Source organism: Schistocerca gregaria, chromosome 4 (assembly GCF_023897955.1).
Source record: "Schistocerca gregaria isolate iqSchGreg1 chromosome 4, iqSchGreg1.2, whole genome shotgun sequence".
In the NCBI taxonomy this organism is placed as follows: Eukaryota; Metazoa; Arthropoda; class Insecta; order Orthoptera; family Acrididae; genus Schistocerca; species Schistocerca gregaria.
In genome coordinates, this window is record NC_064923.1 from 327889266 (window position 1) to 327904783 (window position 15518).

Sequence of the window (15518 nt, forward strand, 5' to 3'; positions counted from 1 at the left end):
TCGTGTTCCCCTTCCACGTGAAAGTTCAAACACACACACACACACACACACACACACACACACACACACACACACACACTTGAGCAGTGTTCTAGGATGGGGCCACGAATGATTTGTAAGCAATTTCCTTTGTAGACTGATTGCGTTTCCTTAGTATTCTACCAATAAACTGGAGCCTGCTAGCTCCTTTATCGTGACTGAGCCGATGCAGTCGTTCCACTTCATGTCCCTACTAGGCGTTACACAAAAGTATTTGTATGAGCTGCAGATTCCAGCTGTGACTCAAGCATTATAGGATACAACGTTTCTAGTTTTGTGAGTACACAATTTTTATATTTTTGAACATTTAAAGGAAGTTGCGATCATTGCACCACTTTGAAATCTTTTCATGGTCTGACTGAATATTTGTACATTTTCGTTCAGACTTCTCTTGAAAGAATAAACCACCATTCGACTGTGTATCGGTGTGTCGCTGCTTTCAGCAGTAGTCTGCGAAACATTCCGACACCTATAGACGCACGTCACGATTGAGGCGTTGTTCGAGCTGCGGTGGCCGACCGATCATCATCTAGGGAAGAAATTGGAGCACATGTCGCAGCTCCTGTGTCACCGAGGACCACGTGGAATCACCTGCTTGCAGCAGGACTAAGATCGTGTGCGTCTCTGGCCGGACAACCACTGAAACCAAGACACCACCAGGCGCCGGCTACTGTGGTGCCATGAAAGAGTTGACTGGAGAGTGAATGGCGCTCTGTTGTCCTCAGTGATGAGAGTAGGTTCTGTCTGTATATTAGTGTACGCCGTATATCTGGTGAGCGACCTATTCTGCAGCGCATCCCCCCACGACACACAGGTCCCACACACCAGGCCTCATGGCGTCGGGGCACCACTTACAACTTGCGATCACATTTTCTGTTTATGAGGCGTAAAGTAACCAGTGCTCCTGCTGGCCAGGGCAGTTTTTCTACACCATGCAATGTACGTTACGCATCAGCATCCTGTCCTGTTGAAAACGCACGTCTTGTAGAAGGAATGGCAGTATCACGGGGACAAGTTTACCGATGACATTTGTAATTCTGTCAGAGACAGTAAAGTACTTGGAAGATATGTTGAATGGAATGGGTCTTGAAAGGAGGAGCTAAGACAAACACTAACAAAAGCAGAACAATAATGAAGGATTGTAGTCGAATTAAATCAGATGATGCCGAGGGAATAAGATTAGGACACGAGACATTTAAAGCAATAAGTTTTGCTATTTGGGTGGCAAAATAACTGATGGTGGCCGAAAGAGAAGACATAAAATGAAGACTGGCAATGGCAAGGAAAGCGTTACCCTTTCATGCCGTGATGCACAGCATCATTCTCCAGCCTTCGTTTGCAATGAGATGTAGCATACTACCAGTACTTCGCTGGCATTTATGTTACTTCCTCACGGTGTGTAGCAGCTTTTAACATTTTACAAAAGGAACATTCAGATAATCCTTTTAGTAGACACCTTTTTGGTTGATTCATTCATGAAGCTATTTTATAAGTTTAATTTTTATAGTCTCTTTGAAAGAGTACTTCTCTTTTTGGGGTGAAAACTAAGCTACACTACCCAAATATCGGAATTGTTTTCCTTAATCACGTCGTTAGTTAATAATGTCACACGTTAACTATTAATTTTGGAAACTAGCTCAGATTACCCTTCTTTAGTTTTTCATTTTCCGTACCTCTAGAGTTTTAGATCCCGAGCTCCAAAATTCCTGTTTATTAGTAACACCAGTAATGTCTAATGTACGCACCAACACAGTCACACGGGAATAAAAAATATTCCTGACGAAGTCATTCTAAAATGGACAATGCGTTTTTAAATCCCCATTTACCTGCTGATAACGAGGTTATTTTGAAGCATTTAGAAGGTGATCTGCAATTAGCAACGAATTAGCTAAAAAACGAAGCCAGAGGTGAAAGCAATTATGAACACGAAAGGTAAGCTTTAACATCAGGATGAATAGCCAGATTGTTACCTCGAGCATCTGTAATGAAAACACTCTCGATAATTGAACGCACGTGGGACGTGGTGAACTGGGAGCTTCATCGTCCTCCAGAGCCTACAACAACCAGTGTCGAATTGCAACGAAGGGTGCAAAATGCTTAGGATAGTGTATTGCAGGATGTCATTCTGCACCTCTACGATCGTTTGTTTGCGAGAAGACAGGCTTTGCGTTCCCGCCAAAGGTGGGAAGGGCGGAGGGTACACTGTGTGTTGACACGAATGTGGACACCCTTTACTGCGACATGTGTCTCATTTGGTCTGAATTTCTTCCCATATACTCATACAATCCTGAATTACGAGTCGCGTCACTTGTTAATGAAACAACCTTGTCATTGTGGGCGTTGCATTTATTTCGATACTGTAGCTAGCGATTCGTGCAATCCTCTGAAGCACAGTTTCTGATGACTTTTTGCTTTGTTTGCCTCTTCTGACAAACATTTAATGGCAATGCATACAATCTCACGTACTTCATTATGAAGAACTATCCCGACACCTATGGTGCGCGAAGACTGCGGTGCTATGCCGTGTCGTAGAGAGAGAGCAACGGGGACACTAAGTGCGCCGGTCGGTAGGCGAAAGTCAACTGAAGTCGCCGAGCCTTCAGTAAAACGTGACGGAATAGCCCAACTCTAAAGATGACAGTGCGTTTTTGTGCTGGTGTCACGTTATTTTAAGCAAGATCCACTCAGATTGTTAGGACAGTTGCGTAATTTGACTGTCGTGGTTGTTTAGAGGACATTTAATGGACAAGCGTGAACAAGGTTTATTCAAACACTTATACAGTAGGACTGGCATACAGGCTTTATCGGCTTATTGGGAGGGCTGTATACTAAATGTTTGTGATCTGCTTCGGTGGACATTTTTTTGAAGCTTCCACGGTGAAGGACGACGAGAGTGACACTAGCTGATAACGACTTCACGAAGAAATAGATATTGATTTGTTACCCTCTTCTTTTTCCAGTCAGCTGTATTTATGATGAGAAATTTACATGCGATCGATTTCAAAGACAAATCGCTCCATAAATAAGCAACTTACAAGGATGAGAGAATCAATCTAAATTCGCAGTTTATGATATCTCCTGTTAGACGGCAAAATTGTTTTTCCTGCATACATAAGTCCAAAGACACCTCACTCAGTCCTTCACTGGCGTCATTATTACGTGAACTGCACATTTGACTTCTGAAATGAGTCAAATAAAAAACTTAAATTTATAATTAATTAAAATTTCGCGCGTTTATCCTGTAAGTTGGTAAGTGTGCCACAAATAGCGTGCAAAATGGCCTGTAGGTGGCAGTATAGTGCAGATGCACACATACCGTCGCAGTATCAATATAAATATGGCCGCCCCACTTGCGACTAGCACCAGCGAAGAACAGCGTTCTGTTATTCGGTTTTTGCGTAGTGAAGGTGTGAAACCTATTGAAATTCACCAACGAATGAAGGTTAAGTACGGTGATGCATGTTTGTCACAGCAGCAAATCTACGAATGGAGTAGGAAGTTCGTAAATGGTGTGACTTCAGTAGAATATGCTACTCGTCCAGGTCAGGCACAACAAGTTGTGACTCCACAGAACATTACAGCAGTTGAAGCCATAATGAAGGAAAACGCCGAGTGACACTGAATGACATTGCAGCATGTTTTCAGATTAGTCGTGGAGCACACCACATTGTGCATGATGTGCTCCAGTTTCACGAAGTGTCTGCAAGATGGGTGCCACGGCAGCTAACTCCTGAAATGAGAGAACGACTTCTTGATGCTTGTGGTTAGGTTAGGTTAGTGTTGTTTAACGTCCCGTCGGCAACGAGGTCATTAGATTCGGAGCGCAAGCTCGAGTCAGGGAAGGATGGGGAAGGACATCGGCCGTGCCCTTTCAAAGGAACCATCCCGGCATTTGCCTGAAAGGATTTAGGGAAATCACGGAAAACCTAAATCAGGATGGCTGGAGACGGGATTGAACCGTCGTCCTCCCGAATACGAGTCCAGTGTGCTAACCACTGCGCCACCTCGCTCGGTATTGATGCTTGTGAATGAGAAGGTGATGGATTCCTTGCAAGAATCGTTACTGGGGACGAAACCTGGGTTCACTTCCACCAACCACTTCATTATCCACCTTACTCACCAGACCTTGCCCAAAGTGATTTCCACATGTTTGGACCACTCAAAGACAGTGGGAGGGAAGGCGTTCCGTTCTGATGAAGAGGTACGCCACGCGGTGCGTGAGTGGTTGCGCGGACTACCGAAAGAATTTTTTCTAAAGAAATTTATGCACTTTGTAAGCGCTGGAGGACTTGCATTGAGCGTGGGGGAGATTATGTTGAAAAGTGATACAGCTTTGTACCACTTTTGCACAATAAATAATATTTTAAAAAATATTTAAGTTTTTTATTTGACTCACCCCCGTAGATTGGATATAAAATTGGCTTCGACGAACAGGGCTGAAAAGAAGAAGAAAAGAAAAAATAGAGAATGAACAAATATTTACGAGGATTTGCTGAAAAGTAATGCCTCCGAATTTATTATGTGAAAACTCTTAAAGCTTTTTGAAATTAACCAACGTTAGAAACATTCTACATCTTTTTTCTTCGTCTCTACATATTTATTTCTCAACATAGTCAACCTGGCGACGAACACATTTCTACCAACGAGAGACCAGTTTGTTGATACCGTCACCTCTGCTTGTGTCACTTCTTCACTGTCAAAGTGAAGTCTTCAGAGGTGTTCTTTAAGTTCTGGTAACAGATAAAAGTCAGATAGGGCAAGTCGCGACTCTGTGGAGGATAACCACTGACAGTGAACCCAAGGCGTCTGATTGTTGCAGATATCTTAGTGCTCGTGTGTGAACTGGCATTGTTATGCGGAAGGAGAGGGTGCGCCATATGTGAACGAAATCTTCGAATTCGAAAATTCGTTGTTTCTCACGCACCGACTTGTTACGTTACACACCACTATCTTACACACTAGGATTCGAAGGGCCGGAAATATGTATAAATCAAAACTAAAGATGTCGAATGTTAATAACGTTTGTTTTACTTAAAAAGCTTTAAGAGTTTTCACATAAAAAATTCGGAGGCATTACTTTTCAGCACGTCCTCCCTGAAGATTTATAGGTTTCGTAAATTCGTTAACTATTGTTGCTTTCTAAGTGTACAGAAATCACGATAATTCAGCATACTCCACATACACACGCTGAGCATTGTTTCGTCCGATAAAGTCCACATTCGCCTGCAACACGAAGCAGGTATCTCAGAGACAGACTATTTATTCATTTCAGAATTATGAAATTTCTAAAAATGATCTAGTTTCTGCACAGCCGCACGTTCTGCGTTGATGAGTGCAACGGGAATCCTGTGACTTTAGCGATCGGCACACACTTAACTAAGTTTGACTCTCGTGCTGTTCACGGGAAGTTTTGCTATTTTGTTGGCGTGGCAGTGATATCTGTGCTGTCCTGTGGTCAAGGCAGGTAGTCTTTGTATGAATCGCGGAGTTTATGTTCGTCCAGCTGCATTTAGTACGGTAGCTCACATTCCCCAGGCGTTTCCCGGAGCCGTAAGCTTCTTTTGGGACACATTTGTATTTGATTCATCGCGGCACAAGATTTGTGTCGCCAGTTTTCGTGATCATGTGGCATTGTGCCGTAAATAACACGAGACAGCGCGGTGTATGGCTTAGCAGCAGCTGTTCGCCTATGGAAAACAAATCTATGTCTCTCCCAACGAAAATCCTTGTGGTCAGATATAGAAACTGATGCAGTGTCGTTTTCTTTTGGTCGTTCAAGGAAGATTTTACATGTTCTTATAACCTCTTGCAAGCCTTCATGATGCGATACTGCACAGTTGAACTGGTCACTTTTTGTTCCACGCGTTATGAAACCGAAAATTTGGAAACAACTTTGTCATACCACCAACAACATATACCATAATCTAAAGCGAACAGCCCACTTAATGTCAGCTACTTTGAAAGTCATGTATTTTAGAACGCCGTGATGCTCTTGACGACATCCAGGGAGACCTTTCTGAGTACTTTCAGTTAATTAAAGTGTATTCTACCCTATCATGCCGTGATGCACAGCATCATACTGCAGCGTTTGTTTGCAATGAGATGTAGAGTACTGCCAACACTTAGCTTACATATTTGTTACTTCCGCACGGTGTGTAATAGCTTTTAGAATTTTACAAAAGGAACATTCAGATAATCCTTTTAGTAGACACCTTACTGGTTGATTCATTCATGAAGCTATTTCATAAGTTTTATCTTTATAGTCTATTTGAAAGAGTACTTCTCTTTTTGGCATGAAAACGACGCTACCCAAATATCAGAATTGTTTTCCTTAATCACGTCGTTAGTTAGTAATATTTATGTCACACGTTAATTATTAATTTTGGAAACTAGCTCAGATTACCCTTTTTTAGTTTTTCAGTTAACGTATCTCTAGGGTTTTAGATCCCGAAATTCCTGTTTATTAGCGGAGTAAAACCAGTAATGTTTACTGTGCGCACAAATGCAGTCACACGGGAATAAAAAGCATTCCTGACGAAGTCATTTTGAAATGGACAATGCGTTTTTAAATCCCCATTTACTTGCTGATAACGAGGTTATCTTGAAGCATTCAGAAGGTGATCTGCAATTAGCAACGAATTAGCTCAAAAACATAGCCAGAGGTGAAAGCAAATATGAACACGAAAAGTGTGCTTTAACCTCAGGATGACTAGCCAGATTTTATTACCTCAAGCATCTGTAATGGAAAGACAGAAGTAAACAGTATTTTGTTATTATTTTGCCTTCAGACCAAAGATTGGTTTTACAGTTCATCCCGTTGGTTTATCCTGTGCAAACCTCTTCATCTTTGCGTAACTACTGCAACATAGAAGATTTGTACCTAATTACTATATTCTAGCCTTGGAAACAACATATAAGTAAAATAACAACAAACGACAAAATCCCGGAATAAGTACGCCATTTCCATTACTTGTGGCATAATGTATCTTAATGCGAGAGAAGGGAGGTTAAAGAATATGTTTACCATTTTTCTTGTAATACAGATAAGAGATCCTTGGTATAATTACGTTCGTCAATTTCTTAAACAAATGAGTTTAATAAGCTTTCTTCTTCAGTCTTTCTCTCACTGGTGTCATTCAATGTAAGACATTATTATTGTTCTTAAGCTGAATGCTCAAAATTACCATAATTTGTCAGATATCCCACAAACATGATTGTGTGTCCCAGTAATTTCTGTTTCAGACCTATTTTTCCGCTGGGAATCGTTAGTTCGGTTATGTGGAGAGTAGCACCATCCGCGTACTTTTAAACGAAACGTTACTTTGCTCATTTAAGAACCTGCAGTCTTAAATGCTCTCAAAACGAAGTCCGAAAATTTATTGCTATCCTTTGCTTTATACGTCGTCGTATTGTACTGGAATTTTACACGGTCGCTCATTATCCGACTTATTGCTGCCCAGTAGAGTATTCTGCCCCCACAATTAATTCTTCAAACACAGAATGAAACAAGAACAGCTGTGGAGGGAGTCTGATACAAGCAAGTATGGCGTTCCTTTTTAAAAAACCTTTCATAGGCTATTTTCACTCGCGAAGTAGCTCGTAATTTGTTCCGTAGTGAGCAACCTAACAATCTTGACATTTTAACTTCTACAGACTATGGAACGAATTAGAAGATTGCCGACAATATTAGATAATTTCGAAGGATGTGTGACACAGTTAATAAGACATTAATAGAAAACGACGGAAAGAAAGTTCTATAAGGTGATGGTAGTCCGTATGTTCACATACGGCAGCAACAACTGGACGTTAATCAGAACCACCCCCCCCCCCCCCCCCCCCCAGAGAGAGAGAGAGAGAGAGAGAGAGAGAGAGAGAGAGAGAGAGAGAGAGAGAGAGAGAGAGAGAGAGAGCCATACAGCCAGCAGTTACGTATGTTTACCTCCCTCGTGGAATCTCGTAGCTTCCAGCACATTACAAAGAAAGACGCCGCGCGATAGAACTGTGTTTTATGTCAGAAACAGCAAACTTTTTCCACGCTAGGATGCCAAAGATAGCTCTCATCCGGGGGTTTCTAGGACGTATCGTTCCCACGAGCAATGGACCTTGCCGCGGAGGTAGAAAGCCTTGCGGGCCTCAACGGACACATGATGAAGGGGGGGAGAGGGGGGGGTGGCGGGCGACTGTAGACGACGTCAGGTGGGAGCAAGCAAACATGCCTCCTGAAGGGGGTGGTCCAATTTTTCAATAGTTGCACTTGCATTCTGGATGATTGACTGGTCTGGCTTTGTAACATTAGTCAATGCGAACTTGCTAAGTATCTTTACCCCTTGTGTAAAATATTCCAGAGGAAAAGCAGGACCAATTGATCCTCTGGGCAGGGAGTATTCAGAAGGATCTCGTCAGAACAAATAAATCTGGCGTTCTACAGGTTGGAGCCTCGAATGATTGACCCATTAATCATATTGATAGGTTAGAGATGATAAAAAAATATGATGTTTTGAAATTAAATACTGAGAGAAATGAGGTCGCAGTTAGAACAGGATTTGTGGTCGTGTGACCACAGGGATATTAACACAAAATTAAACGTGGTAATGCAGAAGTGGCGAAATAATAATCAGTAAAGAGCGAAGTACTATGAACAGCACAGTCAGGGAATTAGCGTAGGCGAGCCAGACGCAAACCACCTGAAACAGCGCAAGTGTAATACGTGTCTGCTAGATTTAAAAATAAGAAGACTTTGAAAACGTATAATGAGATGAAACCGTGGTTGTGAACCGGTGGCTGTAACAATTAGTCACCGCACACATCACGAAAGAGTGTGACGTAAAACAAATTACCCCAGGTGGGCAATCTACTGTGCAAGCACACAGACGAGTTCTGGGGAGTTTGCATAAACGAGTAGAAGTGTCTTGGTACCTCAGGCATATGAGGTATAGAAAACCAAGTTACGTAGCTGCTTTGAGTGTAAATTCTTTTCAAAAACCACAAAATTCTCATAATGGCAATACAAGAAAGTAGATTCAAGAATGAAAACAATGTCACTTTTGTATTTTTCAGAATGTACAGAGGACGCGTTGGATAAAAAGTTTTGAAAAACCCACCGCACCTTGGAACTAATTTCATAACAGAGAAGACTATTTTGTTCCTCATTGTCAACCTTGAATCATAATCAGAAAGACTCTCCATACTCACTCTCAAATCTGCCGTTGTACATGCACATGCTTACATAAGAGAACACAATACAAAGTACAAAGGAAAGGTGGGATGAACAAGATGACACTGCAAAAAAATCCCAGAAAAAGGCAAAATACTACTTATTTTGGACTTCAGTGCCCGGATAATGAAAGAAAATACGTAATTAAAAAAATTGTTGGTTAATACACAGCACATAACAGAGTTAACCAAAATGGCATCAGACTGATAGAACTTTGCCAAGCATACAACATGATCCTGAAATCCACAGCCTTTAAAAACCTACCTAAACAACAGAAAACGTGGATCTCACCAAATACACACAGGTAACTTTCAACTCAATCACGTGGTAGTAGACGAAGTCCCATAAATAAATACAAAAAGGCAAAGTCCTCAGAGGAGCCAACCTGTAGTCTTATCACAACCTTCCTAAAATAAAATTCAGCGTCAGCCCCAAAAGGGAAAACCCAACCAATAACCACGAAAGCACAAAATTATGAGCCAGAAAAGGTAAACTCAAAAAGGTTTCTCCTCTCAACTGAAGACATACAAAACTAAATGTGGGTTCAAATAAAAGAAATTTTAATAACTAAAGGCGAACACCTTGTTCCTGTAACCAAGCTCAAAAAACATGCCTGGTGGATAGAACATTGTGACAGATTCCTTGATCTGAGGAAAAGAAGCATGGTAACAGTGACAATCGCAGAAAAACGAACATAACGTACAAAACTTGTTAAGTGTCAAAATTATGGAGGAAAAATCTCTAAAAAATCAAAAAAGTCAAGAAGACCAGCTCCTCTTTCATATCAAAGACGACTTGATTAAAAACAACAGAATGAGCTTTTATAATACTTTTACACACAAAATAGCCAAAAAACAGTCCACCGACCCCACAACTCTGAGAAAAATAGAAATAGTGCCCACAAGATGGACATACTTGCAAAATGTTGTCAGAATACTACGGAAACCTCCCCAACTGTGAAGAACAGACAGAAACAGACAGCAACAACTATAGAGCGATCACACTCTTGCATATAACATACAAGTCCTACTAAACAGACCAGAACCACAACTTGAGGAAAACCAAGCACGTTTCAGGAAAGGAAGACGCTGCTCGGAACAACCTCATGGAACACCAAAAATCAAGAGCAAAATCGTATGTTTACCATTTTCAATAACTTTAAAAATAAGAATACTACTCAATGGAGTGGGAATCCCGCATCCGTATACTAAAAGATCTGAACGTAGTAGACAACAAAGACACACAGCTACCCAGAGAAATCCCTAGCAACATACAAACGAGAGAACTCCCGCACTTTTGGAGATAAAAACTGCCGTACGGCTAGGACATGACTCTCCTCACTGCTGTTTGATAGTGCTTATGTCATTCCATAATGTCATATGGGAATATTTTTTTAAATGGCTCATCAAGCAGATATAAAGCTTTCAGAGTCCAAAAACGAGCAACACAAATTATTTGCGTTGCGAATTCAAGAACGTCTTGTAGAGGCCTGTTCATGAAGCTGGGAACTACTACTTCCTAACATACAATATTTGTGCCTTAATAAAACGTCATAAATAAAATATGTATCTTTTTCTTTCTCAAGTGCAAGGCATCTATCTCAGAAATAATAATACGCTCCACAAATATTTACAGTCATTTACTTTGGACCAGAAAAGTGTCAGTTATTCGGGAACACACATTATCAGTAACTTGCCAGCAGCTAGGGAAGAATTAGGTACTAATAAATTTCACTTTAAGATTACCCAAAGGATTCATCAGTGCCCACCAACCCACGACTCCTTTGACAGTTTTCTTAGTAGAACCAATTGATGTATATATTTGGTTGGTGCGTAAGTTCGTAGGATTTTGTTCCGCATGTTGGTATTCCGGTTGCTACTGATTTACTTATCGATTGTCATTTTATATGTAGTTCACTGTTGCTATCTGAATTTAATACAGTCATTTTATCATTTGGAGATAGTGAGTGGAGCTGTGGAAGCTAGAAAACAGAGTGCCAAATGGGAAAATCTGAACATTTCCGATATATTCTTCTGTTTGAGTTTCAATATAGGGGCGACAGCAACGGAGGCAGACGGAAACATTTGCGTCGTGTATGAGGATAATGCCACTCGACAAAGCGCGGCAAGAAAATGGTTCTCTATTTTTAAGGAGCCTTGTTTTGACAATAACTCTACACGTTCAGGAAGACCCTAGGTGTTCGATGAAGATCTTTTAATAGCATTAATCCACAATGATCCACTTGAGTGTACTGGAGAACAGGCAAATCTGATGAATTGTGTATGATCATTCCACCATTGCACGACATTTGCACGCAATAGGGAAGGTTCAAAAATCGGTACCGCATGCTCTAATCACAAAAATAAGCGGGTGGCGATATGCACATACCTGTTTGTTCATCAATTGGCTCGTGAACAACGCCGACCATTCGTAACTTGTAGTGATTAGAAATGGTGTGTCTATGCGGTTGAGCCTAAACAAAGCAGCCTAAACAAAGCATTCACAAAATACAATGTTACGCATCTGGTGGAATATCGCGGCCTGGTGTGCTACGAATTGCTTCCCTTACGTGTAACCATCACTGCTGACATTTACTGTCATGTCAACAACTGAGTCGTCTTGCAGACGCAGTCCAAGAACAAAGACCACGAACATTGCGTAAAGTGATGTTTCCCTAAGATAATGCCCTCCTGCGTTTTACTAGATTAACAAAAACACTAGCCAGGAGTTCGGTTGGCAAGACATTCCGTACTCACCTTATTTACATGATCTCAGATTTTCACCTTTTCCGCACTCTATTTAACAACCTTCAAGTTGCCCCATCGTAGACAGACTTGTAAATAGTGATGAGAAGTACAGTACTGATGACTAAAACCTCTGTTATGTGTACTTGATGGATTTATTAAACTTATGGAAAACCTCTAAGAACTTATGTACCAGCTCAGTGTCATTAACAATATGAAGTAACGTGAGTGTTACGTAAACTCTTAGTCTTGCAGATCTTCAGTGTACTAGTGTGATAAGTGTTGCGAACTGTTCGATGATGCGAAGCTACAATAACCTAAGAATAACTTATCGTATGCACCACGTGTCATGTGTTTTTTGATAAGCTGGTTATCACTTCTTGAATGAAAATTCGTGTCAGATTTTTTTGACTTATTCCACGTCAATGATGACCTTTGTAGTTAGGATCTGTGGAAGGAACACTCTTGTAAATTTATATTTTGCATTCGTGAGATGTACTACAGTCTTGATGATCTCCTCACTACGGAACAAAAAAAAAATCTAATCCAATCCACGTTAATTTTTGATACTCTAGCTTACTGAGGGATCAACGTAGAAAAATGATGGCAGTTTTGTGCGAAACAGTCACCCTGCATGTGTAAGCCTATGGAAATACTCTCTGCAAGCCCACTCAGCCAGTGACGGAGGAAAACGACCCGCTGATACTGGTACCAGCATTCCAGAAGCACCTACCAGCAATTTCATTTTCATATGGCACGCATGTGGACATAAGAAAAACAACACACAAAAATATATTACGAACATTTGCGGTGCATTATTGTAAGGTACATTTCCGAAGGTAATCATCTTTTAAACTGTTTATATCCAGCACGAAAGCCGAAGATTGCGAATGACTACACAAGAGCACACGGAAATGTAACAGAAACAAGTGAAGAACTGCAGCATCCCTCCATTAAAGAGTCCGTGATAACCTAGAGAAGGTGCACGTAAGAATCTTGTAGTTTCAAAAATTTGCAAAAATTACGAGGTGTGATCAAAAAGTAACGTAAATGTAATTTCGTGCGCTTCATAATTCCAGTTATTAAGTTTTTGTCTTGCCGGTACACATGTACCTGAAGTACATTTGTATTTTCAGCTGATTTTAATACGTAGTTTATTGATGATAGTCGAAAATAATATATACATGGTATCAAGTGCTCCGCGTATGGATCAAAGAATTTGCATCAAACTTTGCTTGAAAAAGGAATAAAGAGCAGCAGGGCATTCAAAATTTGGACTGTGGCTTCTGGCGAAACTACCACGAGTAGGAAAAGAGTTTACGAGTGGTGTAAACATTTCAAAGGGGGTCGGAAAGACGTTGAAGACCACCACCACCACCACCACCACCACCACCACCACCACCACCACCACCCTCGACGCCCTAGCACATCAATTACTGACGAAATTTGTAAAGAACAGGCCCCTTTCTAGGTGCTTTGCCATCCCACAGAAGAATTGAAAAATGATGCCCCTCCTTTTTACTACGATCGGTCTCCTTAATGTCCTCCCCCCTTCGCTCCGTTCCACCACCACCAACATCCGACGGCACAACAATGCAGTCTACTATACTTTTAATCATTAAACTAAGGTGACCAGACGTCCTCATTTTCTGGGCACAGTCCTCAGTTTTCATACTTTATCCTCGTTTTTTTTTAAAACTGGTGGAGGACAACAAATGTCCTATTTTTTAGTTTTTTGTCTTCAGGTTTTGAAATTTCCCAAGAGAATCGAAATAGGAAGAATATAACATGTTAAACTAGAACTTAAGTGAATATACACTATGTGATCAAAGGCTTCTGGACACCTGGCTGAAAATGACAAGTTCATGGCGCCCTCCATCGGTAACGCTAGAATTCAATACGTCGTTGGCGCACCCTTAGCCTTGATGACAGCTTCCACTCACGCAGGCATACGTTCGATCAGGTGCTGGAAGGTTTATTGGCGAATGACAGCCCATTCTTCACGGAGTGCTGCACGGAGGAGAAATATCGATGTCGGTCGGTGAGACCTGGCACGAAGTCGGAGTTCCAAAACATCCCAAAGGTGTTCTATAGGATTCAGGTCAGGACTCTGAGCAGTCCAGTCCATTACAGGGATGTTTTTGTCTGTAACCAATCCGTCAGAGGCCGCGCATTATGAACAGGTGCTCGATCGTGTTGCAAGATGCAATCGCCATTCGTGCATTTCTCTTCAACAGTGGAAAGCGTGATGCTGCTTACAACATCAGTGTAGGCCTGTGCTGTGATAGTGCCACGCAAAACAACAAGGGGTGCAAGACCTCTCCATGGAAAACACGGCCACACCATAACACCACCGCCTCCGAATTTTACTGTTGGCATTACACACGCTGTCAGATGACATTCACCGGGCATTCGCTGTACCCACACCTAGCCATCGGATCGCCACATTGTGTACGGTGATTCGACACTCCACACAACGTTTTTCCACTGTTCAGTCGTCCAATGTTTACGCTCCTTACACCGAGGGAAGCGTCGTTTGGTATTTACCAGCGCGGTCAGTGACTTATGAGCAGCCGCTCGACCATGAAATCCAAGTTTTCTCACCTCCTGCCTAATTGCCACAGTGCTTGCAGTGGATCCTGATGCAGTTTGGAATTCCTGGATGATGGTCTGAATAGATGTCTGCCTATTACACATTACGAACCTCTTGAACTGTAGGCGGCCTCTGTCAGTCAACAGACGAGGTCGGCCTGTACGTTTTTGTGCTGTACGTGTCCCTTCACGTTTCCACTTCACTATCACATCGGAAACAGTGGACAGAGGAATTTTTCGGAGTGTGGAAATGCAGCGTACAGACGTATGACGCAAGTGACACCCAATCACTTGACACGTCTGAAGTCCGTGAGTTCCGCGGAGCGCCCAATTCTGCTCTCTCACGATGTCTAATATAAAAAAAATTGTTTTTCTGGGTGTCCAGATATTTTTGATCACAGTGAACCATTACAGCCAAATTTAGCATCAATTCCTTATTTTATTTTAATTGCAAGAAAATGGGTTAATACAGGGGTGAAACTATTTTCTGCCGCAAATTAATTTTTCCTTGAGTACCGTCATTGTGCTATATATGCCGAAGCATCGAACTAGGTCATACGGATAATTGTGGCGTTATTTCAATTCTGTTTTAATTAAAATACTTTCAGAATGAGGGGTAAGTCTCAGTCTTTTCAGCATCCACTTTCTTGCGATTGAATAAATGAAGCCACGTTTGGATTTTCTACTGAAAGTTCCACAACTTTTAGCATCCTACCCGGCGGCACAGTGGTCTAAGTGATTGGCTTCTGATCAGTTGTCCGAGATGGGTCCGGGTGCGAATTACGGTGAGGCATGGATGTTCTGATTGTATAAAGACGATCTGCTGGGACAAAACAAAAAGGACTGAGGGAAGTATGGTATTAAGCCGCCAACATGATCGTAAGTCATCGCACGTCCCGCACTCGATAGAGATGATTCAATGTCATGTT

General features: G+C 41.6%; 1 protein-coding gene across 4 annotated transcripts in view; it reads right to left on the reverse strand.

Moving 5' to 3' along the window:
• The window catches only part of LOC126365743 (uncharacterized), a 507155-nt gene that overhangs the window by 446926 nt on the left and 44711 nt on the right, over positions 1-15518 (reverse strand). For 2 of the 4 annotated variants that reach the window (XM_050008200.1, XM_050008201.1), the window contains exon 2: positions 4436-4475. The exons of the other annotated variants lie outside the window; for them this stretch is intronic. The gene's annotated coding sequence lies outside the window, so the exon portion shown is untranslated. The remainder of the gene's footprint in view (positions 1-4435; positions 4476-15518) is intronic. 4 annotated transcript variants of the gene reach the window in all.